Source organism: Lynx canadensis, chromosome B3, assembly GCF_007474595.2.
Source record: "Lynx canadensis isolate LIC74 chromosome B3, mLynCan4.pri.v2, whole genome shotgun sequence".
NCBI lineage: Eukaryota > Metazoa > Chordata > Mammalia > Carnivora > Felidae > Lynx > Lynx canadensis.
In genome coordinates, this window is record NC_044308.2 from 8,696,586 (window position 1) to 8,714,585 (window position 18,000).

At 41.7% G+C, this 18,000-nt stretch overlaps 1 pseudogene; it reads right to left on the reverse strand.

Annotated features, from left to right (window-relative positions):
- The window catches only part of LOC115515962, a 194,659-nt pseudogene that overhangs the window by 74,529 nt on the left and 102,130 nt on the right, over positions 1 to 18,000 (reverse strand).

The following is an 18,000-nucleotide window of genomic DNA, read 5'->3' on the forward strand; positions in this document are numbered from 1 at the left end:
ATACTGTCAATGTTTTACTTCTTGTATGCCAGTTACATGAATGTTCATTTTGTGATAAATTCATTTTTGTTGTGTACAATTCTATGTATGCATATTATACTTCAATATATTTTAATTAAGGGAAAGCAAAAAACAAAAAAATTAAAATATTAGTAGCTTCCAACCTGGGAGAGGAGAAAAATAAAGGAATTTTTTTAAACTCTATAAGCCCACAGAGGTAGAAATGGGGTTAAAAAAAAAGTAAGCAAAAAAAAATTACATATATGTGTGTGTGCGTGTTAAATAAATAGCAAGAAACATGATGAAATAAATTAATCCAAATTAGTCAGGGCTACTTAAATAAAATTAAGTAATCTTTTAAAAGATACTACTATTTATTGGATTTTCTATAAACAGCCAAACATCTCAGCTATATAATATTGTTTCATGCTTATTTATTTATTTTGAGAGAGACAGAACACAAGATCATGAGTGGAGAAGGGTAGAGAACAAGTTAGAATTCCCAGCAGGCTCCATGCTGTCAGGGCAGAACCCAACATGGGGCTCGATCTCATGAAGCCATCAGATTGTGACCTGAGCCAAAATCTAGAGTTGGACACTTAACTGACTGAGCCACCCAGGCACACCATCAGATATATAATATTTAGAAAAGGAATATTTAAATTACCCCAATTTTCTTTGGGTTAAAAAAAAAGATTCACTTGATATATTTTTATCTGACTTAGTCATTCTAGTATTGATGGGAAATTGAGTTTAAAGCAAAAACATGGGACAATACAAAATAGTTCCAAGGACAAATAATAATATTGGGACATTTTTAACAAACTTCCTTTAGAAATTGATAAATCAAATAGAAAAAAAGAAAAGAAAAAGATAAAAATTCAAACAGTGCAATTGAAAAGCTTGGTCTTGGGGCGCCTGGGTGGCGCAGTCGGTTAAGCGTCCGACTTCAGCCAGGTCACGATCTCGCGGTGCGTGAGTTCGAGCCCCGCGTCGGGCTCTGGGCTGATGGCTCAGAGCCTGGAGCCTGTTTCCGATTCTGTGTCTCCCTCTCTCTCTGCCCCTCGCCCGTTCATGCTCTGTCTCTCTCTCTGTCCCAAAAATAAATAAACGTTGAAAAAAAAAAAATAAAAATAAAAAAAAAAAAAAAGAAAAGCTTGGTCTTAAATAATTCTGCCTCCATCAGAGAATATATTAAGCATGCATAAAAATTTGTCAGGTAGTGGGGCACCTGGGTGGCTCAGTCAGTTAAGCATCCAACTCTTGGGGCAACTGGGTGGCTCAGTTGATTAAGTGTCCGACTTCAGCTCAGGTCACGATCTCGCGGTCTGTGAGTTCGAGCCCCAAGTCGGGCTCTGAGCTGATGGCTCAGAGCCTGGAGCCTGCTTCCGATTCTGTGTCTCCCTCTCTCTCTGCCCCTACCCCATTCATGCTCTGTCTCTATCTCAAAAATAAATAAAACGTTAAAAAAATTAAAAAAAAAGCATCCAACTCTTGATTTCAACTCATGTCATGATCTCACATTTTCATGAGTTTGAGCCACACATCACTCTGTGAGCACTGACTGCACAGAGCCTGCTTGGGATTCTTCCTCTCTCCTTCTCTCTCTGCCCCTCCACTGCTCGTGCTCTCTGTGTCTCTCTCAAAAATTAAAAAAATAAAAAAATAATTAAAAATTTTGTTAGGTACCATATATATCATAAAGAAGATTCAATAAACATTGAAGAACTATTCCCATATTGTCCATGTTCCCTGATCACATTCCAATTGAATTTGAAATCAAGCATTACTACAAAGTTTATAAGAGTAATTATTTTAATCTTTTCTTAATGTTTATTTTTGAGACAGAGAGAGACAGAGTGTGAGTGGGGGAGAGGCAGAGAAAGAGGGCGACACAGAATCTGAAACAGGTTCCAGGCTGTGAGCTGTCAGCACAGAACCTGATGGGGGATCGAACCCAAGAACCACTAGATCGTGACCTGAGCTGAAGTTGGATGCTTATCCGGCTGAGCCACCCAGGCACCCCAAGAGAAATTATTTTAATAATAATAACCACCTCTACCACCACTGTCAGACACCTGAAAATATAATCCAATCGATCCATGGGTTTAAAGAAATAATGTTGGAAATTATAAAATAGGTAGAAATATAAGAAAATAATCCTCAAATTTATATTATAAAATTATTTTTTTTTAAACAAGGTAGAGTTAAAATAAAATGAATTTGTTCAAATCAAGAATCAAAGAGGGGGGCGCCTGGGTGGCGCAGTCGGTTAAGCGTCCGACTTCAGCCAGGTCACGATCTCGCGGTCCGTGAGTTCGAGCCCCGCGTCAGGCTCTGGGCTGATGGCTCAGAGCCTGGAGCCTGTTTCCGATTCTGTGTGTGTGTCTCTCTCTCTGCCCCTCCCCCGTTCATGCTCTGTCTCTCTCTGTCCCAAAAAATAAATAAACGTTGAAAAAAAAAAATTAAAAAAAAAAAAAAAAAGAATCAAAGAGGAAAAAATAGAGTAAATCCAAAGAAAGAAGATGAATCAAATACACACGCACACAAAGAAAAAAAGGTAATAAAAAGGAAAAGAGAAATGATCAGCAAACACAAAATAAGATAGAGTAATATGACTAATAAACAAACCTCTAATAATTACTACTACATGAAAAAATTATTCACAGAAAAATCATTAATCAGAATAAAGGGAGATAAAGGATAACCCTCAAGGGAACAATGCATTAAGAACTCTCAAAAACATGAATATGTATACCTCTAGCAACATCACTTTAAAACACAAAAGCAAAAATAATTACAAGCAGAAATCGGCAAGATAACAATCATAGTGGGAGTTTTTTGTCTCCTTCCTTCCTTCCTTCCTCCTTTCCTTCCTCCTTTCCTTCCTTCCTTCCTCCCTTCCTTCCTTCCTTCCTCCCTTCCTTCCTTCCTTCCTTCCATTTTTAGAGAGGGAGAGAGTAGGAGTGATAGTCAGAGAGAGAAGAGGGAGAATCTTAAGCAGGCTCCACACTGGTGGAGCACAACACAGGGCTTGATCTCACGACCCTGAGATCAAAATCAAGAGTCAAATGCTTAACGAACTGAGCCACCCAGGTACCACTTTTATTTTCTTTTTTAAACAAACATCTCACAAAGTTGATAGATCAACCTCGGAAAAGTTACATTTGAGAGGTTTTTTTTTTCAATTTTAGGATGTTTTCTGGGTGGTGATGGTGGTAGTGGCGTGTATGTGTGTTTGCTTTTAATTAATGGAGGACTTCAATTAACACTTTCTGTAAAAATATTGTAAACTAGTCATATACAGGCATAGAAAAATTGACCAAAAAAAGCAAAGAGAAAATTCAAAAGCAGAAACAGGTAGACAGATAGATGAACAACTGATACCAGCTTCAGTATAGTTGTAATTTCGGAAAAGAAAGGATGGAAATTGGATTTTGGATGGATACAAGGAGGCTTCAACTCTTATCTTCTATATTTCCTTTGTTTAAAAATAAAACCCTGAAGCAAGTACGTAAAAGTGTCACAATTTGTCAAGTATCAGCATTAGCTTTAAGTGTCTTCCTCACATCATTCTCTGTGCATTACAGTATGTTTGAATTATTTTATAAAAAAACAAACACATGAATAATAATGGCTCCTGGAATATCTGTATGAAATGAGAATTACTGAGATTTATTTTTCAAAGATCAGTTCTCCCAAGTAAAAGACTATAGATAGATAGATCAATCGATTGATCGATTGATCTAAATAAAAGTATGAACTGAGGAAAACTGTGTCATGCCGTGTTGATGTCCACCCTCAGGCAGTTACAGCACTGGATCCCAGTCAATAACTTGGGTGTGGGATCAGGGACCAGTGCCTGAGAGAAAAGTTTACAGAGGCTAAGCAGGGTAAGGACTGGACCCCCACCTGTACTAGGGCTATATCCTGTTCATCAGGATACCAAACATAAATCCAGCATGCATTGGGTGAATCACTATTCTTCATGTTCAGTCCCAATGCTTCAGGAGAGACTCCCTTAATTTTTGCTCCAGAGCTGAACACCTGACCCAGATCTGGCCAATCAGAGTGCCATATTACTTCACACACACTCCATGGTTCTTGGAGATTCCCATGATTCAAGCTGTACCAATCAGAGCTGTTCCCAGGACTGCTGCTGAAATTGTCAAGGAAGAGAAACCCTATACAGGAACCATGAGTATTGAAAGTTCATGAATAGTTGAAGCTTCTGGTGATCATCCGTGCTACCATCTGGGAAGCCAGACAAGAGAACCAGGTTCTGGAAACCAGGAAAGAGAGAGAGGTCAAGGGAGGAATGGGGAGAGGAGAGGAAGTCCCTTATCCTCTTGTATTTTTCTGATAAATGAGCATCAATTCTCTTTTTGACTTAAGCTAGTTTTCATGAGTTTTTGTTTTAAGTAAAAGGGTCCAGAGCCTATTATCCCAGCCATAAAAATTAGGCAAAAACCCTAGTGCTAGCTGAAGAAAGATTTTCATGGCCAATGATTGTGCTGATGCAAGAGGAGGCTGACATTCCCCTGGTGGTGATAGATTTTGCAGGGTCATTTATACCTGTTTAACTTTGTGATCGATGGTGTAGACCTCTGAGGCCGCTAGCAGAAGGAAGGTACAGCCTGTGGCAATGAAACTGATTTTTTAACTGTGTGAACTCTGTGTTGGACTTACAGTCTCACCCTCACCCTCACGAGGACAGCCCACCAGGGGAAACTGAGCTCCTCAGCCCAAAACTGAGACATTATTCTGAAGAACCTGTAACATCCACATGAGAACAGCCAGTGAAGAGGGAGAATAACACTCAACAGTCAACTTTCTTTAAATATGAACATAAGGGAAAGGATAGGATGATCTACAAAACTACCCTTTCTAAGAAGCATCTCCTAGGAGTAATAAGACCATAGAGTAAACTTGATGTCTCACAGATATGTCAAATGGAACTTGTCTAAATAAAACCAGTAATCCTGTGTCACAAACAGGACCCTTCACCCACCCCTGCCCTATATTTATCACATAATGAAGTAGGTAGGCTGCAGTCCCTTTACAGCAGTGCCTGAACTATATTTGGAAGGAAATACTTGATAGAGTAAAAGGTGATGCTTCCTGCATTCATCTCCTGTCCCAAGGTCACAAGGGCCAGTAAGCACCAACAGTTCAGAAAATAAGGAGCAACCACCCTGCCTAAGAGAGGGGGAGGTTTGGGGAATGGTTTGTGGCTCCAGAAAAAGAGTGAAGAGAAGGGGAAACAACCAAGAGTGAATGAAGGAGTAAAGAGGAGGAGTCAAGAGTTGATATGAAACCAAAGGCAGGAGGGGAGAAAGGGCAAGGGGGTTTTTAAGCACAGGACTATAAAAGAAGTAATCTGGAAAGCTTGCTTTCCTGGCACCCATGGTGACCACCATCTGACCACAAGACCTTGGGTCAAGTCTACAATGTTCAGGAAAGTTTCTCTGCATGTTTCGCAGGAACAAGTGAAGAGAACAGTTTCACCGGTAGATAAATATTATGTAGAAAACCAAAGTATTACAGAAAAAGTATATAGACTCAGGAGATCATGAGAAATTAGGCTTCATGAAATCTTGGAAATACCAAGAGACTTTAAAACTTCCACAAGAAAGGAAGGTGGGCTCAAGGCACCCTTTGCTGGTTCTCAAGGGGCCGTGAGACTCACCCTGACAAAAGATCATCCTAATGACATCCTAAATGACAAAAGATCATCCTGTTCTCTAAATGATGCCATTGTCCTTCAGCATGCTCAAGCATTCCCAGTTTCTTTCTCTCCATCACCACTCACATTCTGCCAGTCTGTTTCCCTCCATGAGTTCTCTAAACACATTTCAGTGTCCTTCCCTCAAGCTCTTTCCTTCCCAAGTACTCTTCTTCTTTTTAAAAAAAAAATAATAATGTTTACTCATTTTTATTAATTTTTTTTAAATTTACATCCAAGTTAGTTAGCATACAGGGCAACAATGATTTCATGGGTAGATTCCTTGATGCCCCTTACCCGTTTAGCCCTTCCCCCCTCCCACAACCCCTCCAGTAACCCTCTGTTTGTTCTCCATATTTAAGAGTCTCTTATGTTTTGTCCCCTCTCCCTGTTTTTGTATTATTTTTGCTTCCCTTCCCTTGTGTTCATCTATTCTGTGTCTTAAAGTCCTCATATGAGTGAAGTAATCTCTGACTAATTTAGCTTAGCATAATACCCTCTAGTTCCACTCACATAGTTGAAAATGGCAAGATTTCATTATTTTTGATTGCCAAATAATACTCCATTGTATATATGCACCACATATTCTTTATCCATTCATCCATTGATGAACATTTGGGTTCTTTCCATCCTTTGGCTATTGTTGATATTGCTGCTACAAACATTAGAATACATGTGCCCCTTTGAAACAGCATACCTGTATCCTTTGGATAAATACCTAGTAGCGCAATTGCTGGGTCATGGGGAAGTTCTATTTTTAATTTTTTCAGGAACCTCCATACTGTTTTCCAGAGTGGCTGCACCAGTTTGCATTTCCACCAGCAGGGCAAAAGAGATCCTCTTTCTCCACATCCTCACCAACATCTGTTGTTGCTCAAGTTGCTAATGTTAGTCATTCTGACAGGTGTGAGGTGGTATCTAATTGTGGTTTTGATTTGTATTTCCCTAATGATGAGCAATGTTGAACATTTTTTTCATGTGTTGGTTGGCCATCTGGATGTCTTCTTTGGAGAAGTGTCTCTTCATGTCTTTTGCCCATTTCTCTACTGGATTTGTTTTTTGGGTGTTGAGTTAATTATTTTTGAGAAAGACAGAGACAGAGTACAAGAAGGGAAGGGACAAAGAGACATAGACACAGAATCTCAAGCAGGCTCCGGGCTCCAAGCTGTCAGCACAGACCCCAATGTGAGGCTCAAACTCACAAACCATGAGATCATGACCTGAGCTGAAGTCGGATGATTAACTGACTGAGCCACCCAGGCACCTCCCAAATACTCCTCTTCTTAGAGTCTCCATCTGTGTTTGGTTCAACTGCCTACCCAGCCCCCTAACAGAAAACCAAGTGACTCCTTATATCCCTCTCTCTCTCCCTTGGTCCCTTGAACACTAACTTGTCTCTGTTCTGTCCCCTAAATATTATTCCTGCTTCATCTCCACTCCTACCATACCAGTCCAGGAGTCTACTCCCTTGTCTAGAAATGGCCATCTTTCAATTTTCTTCATCTTCTTTATAGTGCCACCAAAATGATCTTTCTAAAACGTATTTTATCATAGCACACGCTTGCTTAAAACTTATCTGTGACTTCCCATGCTTGTACCATGAAGCCTGGTTTTACCTGTCATGTCATCTAATCCCAGGACCCTCAACTCTACTCCACTAGCCATACACAGCCATTTGGAGTTCCAGTGTCTGCTCCACCATTTTTCTTCTTGTGGTTCCCTTGGCTGTACCCTCCTATCTCATGGACAACTTCTACTCACCTTATAGACACTACCTCTTCTACAAAGACTTCGCCAAGCACAGCTCAGCTATTTTCTTCTGTGTACCTACATCACTCCATACAGAACTCCTAATGGCTTCTTTCATGCTGAGATACGATCCCACTTACACAACCTCCCCTCATCTATGAGCATACTGAGGGCAATGTATATGTCATCTCTAAGTCCCCATCCCTCAAGCATAAATGGAAGTAAAGTTCACTTTAGAGGGATACTATGAGAACAAAGAGAATTCATGAATGTGTGGTATTTGGCCAGTGCCTAGAACACAATTAGTTTTTGAAAATTGTATTCTGTTATCTGTACCCCCACTTCCCACATACACCCAGAACCTAGCCTGAGGCTCAGAACTGAGTATATCCTGTTGTGTCACACCCCCTCACTGGACCCCTAGAGTGTTCCAGATAAACTGGGCACTCGTTAGGAAGGCTCACAAGGACTTCATGGCCTGGTCCCTAGACTCACCACCTAAGTACCCTTCTCTTCTATCTTAGCTTGATGACGCTAATCCAATAACTGCTTAGGTATCATGTCTCAGAGGAAGTTTCCCTGGAAACTCAGACTGAGAAAACTATCCCTCTCCTACATCCCTATACAACCCAGATCATATTCCATAAGATCTGTACCAAGTCATATTGAAACCAACTTTCTATGTATCTGAATCCCCATTACACTGTAAACTGAAGGAGAAAAAATTATATTTTTGTATAATCATTGTGCTAGACAAAGAGCCTAGAAAGAGTATATGTTCAAGAGAATTCTGTCAAAATGAATGGAATGAAGTTGAATTCAGCGAGGGCAATGATATTATGATCATCCAGATCTCACAGAAGAGGAAACTGAGGCTCAGGGAAGTTATAGAGCAAATCAACTTCAGTCTTGGAGGGATGGAGATGTGGCTAGAATCCCGATCTTCTTCTTCTGAAGTCTATGCTATTTTAACACAGCAGATGCCTCCATGAAACAGAATATTTCAATGTTTCTCTTACTTGCAGGATTTTAATCGAATCTTGAAGTGGCTTAACCAGTTTGCAATCAGTGCCCTTATCTATAATTCACTGATAAAACCAGTAAAGCTAAATGATAATCACCAAGATAAAGAGGCAAATTGCAAATCCTGGAACTGAACTTGTTCTAGAAAACTGGTGTTGTCATGCAGATAAATAAAAAGGATCTGCCTTTAGAAATATCCAACCCGGGGCGCCTGGGTGGCGCAGTCGGTTAAGCGTCCGACTTCAGCCAGGTCACGATCTCGAGGTCCGTGAGTTCGAGCCCCGCGTCAGGCTCTGGGCTGATGGCTCAGAGCCTGGAGCCTGTTTCCGATTCTGTGTCTCCCTCTCTCTCTGCCCCTCCTCCGTTCATGCTCTGTCTCTCTCTGTCCCAAAAATAAATAAACGTTGAAAAAAAAAAAAAAAAGAAATATCCAACCCAACTTATCAAAAGTAAAAAGTCAACCAAATGCAAAAATCTCCCCACAGCTAACCATATATCTCATGATATCTCATGACTTCCTGGCCCCTGTGAAAGGCAAAATCTCTCAGAGGTAACAACAACAACAAAAATATATTAAAAAAGTAAGAGAAGAGAAACCCGTTGGTATAACAGAGCAGAGGGCTACAAATGGATTCATCAGAGGAAATTGCTAAAATGCCTACAGGTGTGAGAGGTCCCATATGTTCACACTATTCAGGAATCCTTTGGGGAAAAAAGATGAAGTTCTCAGAGAGAAGACAGTCTGTACCCACTCCATGGATGATGAAAGGCGTCCAGACCTAATTATGTTACTTTCAGCAGAACCGCATCTGGAGTGACTTCTCAAGTGTAAAGACAACAGAAAGTGTGAGATCAGGAGGGGGGCTGGCATATCTCAGTGCAACATCACAGATGCCTTGTGGAACAATGGGACCTCAGAAGTGCCTCACGCTGAGCTTTTTGAGACACCACAACAAACTGGAGTAAAAAAAACCCAGGGTTACTCCAGCGTGCCTTCACCCATATGTTGACTGAAGAGGTTGTTTCCTTGTTGTCTCTTATTTACTTTCCCCACGCTTACTCCCAAAGCTTTCTTTTAAAGTGTGTTACATAGATCATCAATCAGAAAATACCACCCCAAAATCAAGAGGAGCTCCAAAGGCAGACAGGATTTTCTTACTTTCCTTGACATCCTTAAACATGACACATGCACCTGCTGTTAGTAAAATCTAGACCAGAGGTCAAAACCTCTTTTCCATCAAGGACCAAATAGTAAATATCTTGGGTTGTGCGGGCCTGACCATCACTCACAACTATTCGGCTCTGCCACTGAAATGAGAAGACAGCCACATACATTACGGGATGAATGAGCATGGCTGTGTTCTAATAAAACTTTATTTACAAAAATGACCTGCAGGCCAGATCTGGCTCACAGGCTACGACTTGCTGACTCTGATCTAAACTGCAACAGGCCAGGTAGGTGATACATCTGATCATCTGTGCCATGGCTCCTTCTAGTTAAATTCTCTGTCTCAAAGTGGTTGCTTATTTTTATGCTTTCTGGCTCATTCATGAAAGTGTAGGAAAAAGTGACAACTCACTAATAGTCACATCAAGTAAAATGATATATGTGGAAACATTTTAGAAAATCTCACAAATGTAGGGCATTACCATTAGCACAAACAGATCCAACCAGATTTGATGGGAGTTCATTCATTCACTGTTCATTGATAAGCATTATTTTTAAGTGTATGTGACATGTCAGGTTCTGGGCTCGATCCTGAAGAATAAATAAAAGGCCCCTTCTATTAAGGAATTTTTGTTCTAGCACAAAAGAGCAAAAAGCCAGGGCAGTGTAGTGCCATGGGCCCAATGACATTGCCAGATAATGCTTTAGACTATCCCAGAGGTACTGCTCTTTCTTGGTCTCGTTTGTGACACATCATCCTCCCCCTGCCCTACCAGTCCTTTTGTTATTAAGACTAGTTAGTCCAACAGAGGGAAGATCAGTACTCCAGGGAAAGAGAGAACAAAGAAAGTGTTCAGCTTTTTAAATCCACTGTGAAATGACAGTTTGAAAGCCAAATTTCAAGCAGAAGAAAACGAACTACAAAAGTTTGGTCATTTCTTCCCCCTCCCCCAAATCAAGAACAAATGCTTGGAAGATGAACTATATAGAGTCAGAAGGGTGAATATTTGATGTCAGGGAAATTTCTGCTACAAAGGAAGAAGAAAGCCTTCTCAGTGCTTGGAAGAGACGTTCAAGTAAGATGAACGCCCCCCCATTGTTGGAACAGACCCAGCAGAGAAGGGTGATGAGTTGCACAGTTGTTTGCAGGAAGGAGGGCATGCATGTAGAGATAAGAGGAATGGGGGAAAGAAAGGGAAGGAGGGGAGGGAGGAGGAGTATCAGAAGGTTGAAGAGAGAAAACAAGAGGCTCCACTCTGAATCTCACATGTGATGTTGCATGTGGTACTGGATTGGGGGGCTGCCTTTGTGACCCCCATATATCTCATCTGGGGCTTGCATCATCTGAGTCTTATTTCTGGCATTATCTTATCATCATTTCCCCCTCAAACTTCAACTGATCTATCTCCCTGGCTCAATCTTTGGCTGGATTTATAAGTCTGGAGCTGGGTCAGCTCCTTAATAAGAAGTGAACATCATTTGCAGGCTGGAAATGGACTTCACATTTTGGCAGCAATCTTGGGGGTGGGGGAAAGGGAAGTGCTTTTCAGTCGGGGTGGAGCACATGATTGCTGGATTACAACACAGAATATATATCTTCTGGTGACTTCCCAGCTGCAGAATCCTGGCTGCAATTAGAAACCTATATGTCTAGTCATTTTATCATTTTTATACATTTAGGAGCTCAAGTGTTTGCTCTAGCAGGCTGCAGCTGGCTGGCTGTCAACTCCCAGCTGTTGTTTAGCTGAAACACCACAACTAAAATTGTGGGCCAATATGACCGGAAACCAAATTGGGGAGTGAACAAAAAAGTTCAAGATTAGTTAAAGATGTTTAGTGCTCTCGTTCTTTGCTTCAACCAGGTGAAACCCACTCATGTAGAAGAAGGCAAAGGAGGGGATCTGAAACCCATCCAGACATTTCTGAGAACTCTTTACATGAAACAGACACACCCTGCAAACCAGTGTTCTCTCCATGATTATTCAGGTCCAACACGGGCCATTCCATCAGGCTGGTTTCTGGTTTTCTCCACTTCCCAGGAGTCACCAGCTCAGAGACTCAATTCCAAATAAATGAATTTGGCTGCTTAGAGAAAGAATAAAGACAACATTCAACATTGGGGATAGGGTTGTTGGATGAGTCCTTGAACCACTGTAGGAAAAACAATATTAATCCTGCAGTTGGGTCCTTTATAGGTGAGACTGATGGGCCACCTAAATGTATTAGACTTGCTATCTGACACTATGCCTTCTTGCAAACAGAGCCTCCCTTTGGATCGAAGCCACTTGAAAAAAACAGGGGGGCTTTTCTCTTCAAATTTTGAGCTCATTTCATCAATAAAGACACCTGGGTTTCTAAGATGGGTCTTTAAGAGATGCATATTCTGCCCTTGACCCAGCACAGGATGAAATGTGCGTGATGAGTCTATAATGCTGCATCACTTATTATTTACTATTTTCACCATCATGCTGTTCACTGGCTCTAGAGTCAATGGCACCAGCAGCACCCCAGGACTGGGGCTTCACTTCAGCTGTCACAGGGCTTCGGAGAAGCTGCCCTTGGAGGGAAGAAACTCCTTTCTCAAGCAAAGAGGTGTAATAGGAGGGGAGAAGATTTCAGGTGGACTGACCTCGCTTCTGGAAAAATGTTGCACCATGTAGCCACCCCCCAGCAACCTGACCCCTGCACTCTTTGAATTCTGATTACAGAACGCCTTCTGGTGCCAGTTGTAGAGGGTCAGGGAAGTCTGCAGATCAGAGTAAGACAGAACTGGCAGGCTCAAGGGCCAGCAGAGTGATTAAAACCACAGAGTACTGGATGACTACTGATCTGGGCCAATACCATACAAAGGGGGTATGGTATGATTTAAGTCCTATAGGCCACCATAATATAAAGATAAACATCTAACAGGCTATGCAAAGAGAAGAATATGGAAAACTATGCAGGTAGGATTGGCACTTAAGACTCAAGCTGGGAACTAACTTGATATTGTCAAAGGTCACCAGGAACCAGTGTGTGGAGCTCCAAGGTGAGTCAGACCTTTGGCAGGAGTTGGGTAAACAAGTAGAGACAGGCATAGCTGAGACCCAGGTCTCTACAAACAGGGAGATATAAGGAGGGAGAAAGAGCATTTGAATTCCAAAGATACATGGATCCTAATTGTATTGACCAATGTCCTACTGATAAGAATAACATTGAGAAAATGAGGTTATAATAAAGATTCTGAATAATGTTCAACAGTCCTCTCACAGCTATCCTCAGGTTCTTTATTCATAACAAGTATATTTACTACATTTATCTCTTTCATTCACGCAGCAAACAGCTGTCTTGTGCATTCTGAAGGAAATGAAATGTGCTGGGTGCATGGGTCACAAAGCTGAAGGGACAGAGTCCATATCCGCGATACCTCGTCAACTGGCCACTGAGGCAAACGTACACGTGAGCATAATAAAATGTGACAACCATTACAATGATGCAATTAACAAAGTGCAAGTAGGGAAGAATGACTTTTACCTCAGAGGGAGACTGAAGAAGCAGGATGAGTTAGGAAAGATTCTCCAAAAGGAGTGACTTAAGAACATGGTGGGGTGGGAGGGTCGGATTTAGCCCATGGGCCATTGTTGGCCAGTTCTTGATAATATTAAACTGCATTTAGTTGTCATTCCAGGTGCAGATTTATCCATTCAAAATTAATTCTGACTCTGCATTTATAGTAGAGGATTCAATAACCACCCAAGGTAGTTTCACATGAGCACCAAAGACATACACTGAGGATTACAGAGAGATGCATTTAGCCAGAATGCACAGAGAACTAACACTCCCCACCCACCCACTCCCCCCCCCCCCCGCCCAAAAAAAGCCTATATAACTCAACTCTAAGCTGGGTTGTTCTCTGAGAATTACTTCTTTCAGCCGCCAAATCTGTCCTAGTCTTGGTCACATCCCTTCCCTGGGGGTAACCTGCAAGATCTCTGTGGGAGTGGAGAGGTTTGGCCCCCTGGCCTCAGGGCTCTGAAGAGCAGTCTAAGGAACCAGACAAGGCCTGTGTTGCTACTACCTTATGGCCCATTCTGCCCTCTGCCCATTCTTTCCATGTTGATCCTGAACACCCTCACCAGTAAACTTCCTGCCCACAGATCTCTCTCTCAGAGGCTGCTACCCCAGGGAACCCAACCTAAGGCACCTGCTACTTGGGGGTCCACTCGTGTCTTTAGTTCTTCAAACAAACCACATTGTCTTCCCCCTGTAGGGCCTTTGAACACGTGACTGTGCTGCACCTGTGCCATCACTGTCTCCTTGTCATCCTCCCCAGGTCAGTTCGTGTCTCTTCTCCCAGGAGAGAAGTTATTTTCCATCAGAAATCATTGCCACTGCCTCAGAACACGGACTTTAGTTTGCATGAAAGCTCTATCTGTCTTGTTCACCAGTCTATCCCTGACCCAAGTCCCTGGCACTCAGTAAACCCTTGTTGGATAACTGGACCTAATGCCCCCTGCGACCTCTGTATTCAAAACAACGTGGTGATCAAATGCTAAACTGAAGTCTCAATTTTCTAGAATAATATTGTTTCTTGGTCTTGTCCTGAGAATGCTGTCATCAGATCCTGTGAAAAGTGTGACAGGATCATCAGTATGTCAGCCAACACCTTGCTCAGGGCACTTTGACCTTAACACTTGGTATGGTCCGCTTTGCCCACTGCTTTGTACTTGGCCTCATGTGTGCCCTGCCTTTCTGTATGTGAGAGGTTCTCAGAGTTCACTGAGGCTCAAAGTTAGTTGCTCTACTACTTTATAAGCCAATCATAGGTGGAAATTCACAAAGACAGAGGTACAAAGTGAGGTGGGGGGTGTGGAGAAGGTAAGGCAAACTGGAAAAATCTAGGAGACTTTTCAAACTTTCTCAGTCACCTTCAGTGTTTCTTACCTTGCTTCACCCATAGCTTTGAAAACGTTCTGAGAGCAACTTTACAGCAACCATCTTGGTTGAGAAGCATAGTCACAGGGTTGAGAGGAAACAGACACCAAGAGAAGGGAGACAACCTTGGGAATCTCTTGAGAAGATATGGAATACATCACCAATAGGCTGTCCTTTTTAAACCCATCTTCTACTCAGGCAATAGCATTTCGGTGTGCTCAGGAGAGTGAGCTTGCATGGAAAGGTGGAGGCATCAAACCAGTTTCTTTTCTTTTTTGTTTTTTATTGTAGAGAGAGAGGGAGAGAGCATGCAAGAGGGGGAGAGAGGCAGAGGGAGGAAGAGAGAGAATCCCTACCCGGCTCCACCCTCAGCTTGGAGCCCAATGCAGGGCTCGATCCCATAACCCGGGAATTATAACCTGAGCCAATATCAAGAGTTGGATGCTCAACTGACTGAGCCACCCAGGTGCCCCTAAACCAGTTTTTATCTTAGCCTGCCACATGCCTCCATAAGAATAAATCTGGGCTCAGGGCAGACTTAGTCATTAGAATCAAAGCAATGCCTCCCAGATTCACCCATGATTCCTTACATGTTCTGTATGAGAAAATATTAAGTTCTCCTCTTTGTTCTTTTCACTTCCATCTAATTAAAAAGTGACATGTGTATTGTCAGACACGTCACAATAACGTCTCTAGCCACGTATGGATGACACTGAATCGCGGCCCTACCCTGTGTGGTTCTTACCACCTCAGACTCCCTTAAAGGTCCCACAAAGCCTGCCTATGCTTCCTTGTCTCCTGTCTCAGCAACTCCTTACGGTTTCTGCCTAGGTCTGTGCCTTCTTGCAATTACAGGTTCTCAATTACACACACTTGCTACTGGCTTGAGGGGACAGAAAGTGTGCTTCCTCTCTTGGCAGCTGCTCAAGCCAGATGTTCCTCTTGCAGGCTGTGATTGGCCGGTGGATAAAAGAGAACGGCGTTTCATGGATAGACCAGAGGGGAGATGCAAACAAGCCATTTCAGCTCTGAATCAGCAGGTCCTCATTAACCTGATTGGAAATGCCCTTCAAACTTGACTGGAAAACAAGGAGGACGTCGTCACAAGATCATTGTGCTGAATGCCAGCGGCTCCCTCTCTGGCTAAAATAGCAAAAAGCTTCATTTGGAGACATCATCGCCGCATTCAAGATGAGCTGGGATTCATTTGAACTGCATCTGCCTTGGCAAGCGATAATTATAGGGATGCAGAAGTTTGTTTATTTTAATGGCTAAATGTTTGTATCTCAAAAACCAATGAAACTTTTCTGTAATCACTTTTGCGATGTACTTGAACCAGTCCATCCGCCCAAATCTTCCCATTGTGTTTCTCAGCCAATGACAAGAGACAGTGATTGGGGCAGAGTTAAACAGCCACCAACTTTACCCCTTGCCTCCTCAGGCCAAGCATGAAACCCAGGAAACATATTTTGGCTTAGCTTCTGAAGCTTCTGTTGGAGCAGTTAAGACCATTTAAAATACGGTAATTGATAAAAATCCTGGTAGAGGTTGACAATGTATAGACCTAGTATAGAGGTGCTAGGTCGCAAGAGCCAGCCAGTATGACACAAAGTAGGCAAAATACACCACAGAGAAAGCAAAACTACTCCTCCACAGTTCTTCTGATTTTACAGAAATGATACAAATCTGTGAAGTTTCTCTGCAGTGCTACCCAGTGTAAAACACAAAGGGTCCAGACAGAATTTTAGTGCACTTGGTTTTCATTATAGATACCAAGAGTCACTAGATGAAACAGGAGGGGGACCAAGCAGTATATTCAGAATAGATTATGGGAAATCGTTATTTTTTAAACCAATGTAGAGTTAATCCTTCTAAGGGATTAGACATTTATTGCACACTGCACTGGCACCTGCAGCTACACGCCTGGGGATGAAAAAAATGGTGGAGGCCATCAATCTCCATGACTCTGGGCAGGAGTCAATAATAATAATAATTAATAACCATTTGCGTTCTCTAGCTCCCTTCAACTGGGATATCAGAATATTTTACTAACACAAAGTCATTAAACCTCAAACCATACCTGGGCGTTCAGAAAATTCTTGAAGGTTAGCTCTGTTATTATTTTATATCCCTATTGCATCTTTCCTCCAAGGAGCTCGAAAGGATTATAAATATATTACCAAAGTAGGTTAACTCATCACAGTTATGGGTCAGGAATACATTTCTTCTTTCTCCTTAGCACAAGAATTCCTAAGCTGTGAAAGATGGATAAGGCTGAAAACAACACAGCTGACTCTTGGACTTATCTCTAACACTATCTATACATCACTTTTTCTACTTAGTGCTTACCTCTCTAGAAGCAAACATGACTTTTCCTCTTTCATTCCACTCCTCAAGTATATTAAATGGGTCTTTCAAGTGTAATTCAGTGAAATTTTAAAGCAGAAAATATCTATCTTAAATGTGAATGAGGACTTCAGTACAGCGGACAATGAACCAGATGATCACTGAAGTTCCTTCTAGTTCTAAGATGTTGGCTTGGCAGAATCTGCAGAAAATTATGTGCAAGGCAGGTAACTCTGCAGGGCATTTACTACATATGTCAACCCAAGCCCACTATGCCCTTGGTCTCAGAGACATGAGTTAATAACAGAACCAAAAAAGTCCTGCTCATGAAGCACAATTATGTCCATGTAAGGCAGTAGTAAGAGCATGGGATCTGGAAGCAACTGATGTAAGTTTTATTCCAGGCCCTATAATTTACAAATTGTATGATCTTGTACAAAGTACATGACCTGACTAGTCTCTGGCTTCCTTATCCATAAAATGTGGTTTAATATACCTACTTGAATTATTATAGATATTCAATAAAAGTTTAAGAAAGCACCTCTAGCATATAATAGTCACTCAATAAATGGTGGCTATCATTACTGTCACAAACCACCATGAAGTCCCATATGGCAAAAGACCAAGATAGGTCTTTCTCTGTCCTTCACCTGTTAGGTTCAGTTTCCATTTCCTAGAAAATATTTCACTCTTTTTTTTTTCTTCCTCTTCTTTGATAAAACTTCATCCCCTTGGACTGACAAACCCTACCCATTGAAAATAGTTACCAGCATTCAATGGCAGAAACAAAACAAAACAAACACACAACCAAAAATGAAAACAAAAACATCCAATAGTACTTTTGCCATAAGAATACGTTTCAAAGTTCTTAGCATGTTGCTCAAAGCCCTTCACGTTATTTCTAGGCTTTAACCCAATTAGACTGCTCTCCATTACATAAATATTCCTTGCCTTAATATTCTTCCTTATGGCCTTCAGAACAGATATTCTGAACATGGGTACTTTCACACACTTCAAGTAAAGGTGCAAGTCAGGACACTTGTCCAAGGGCAATTTGGTACAACTTACTAAAAGC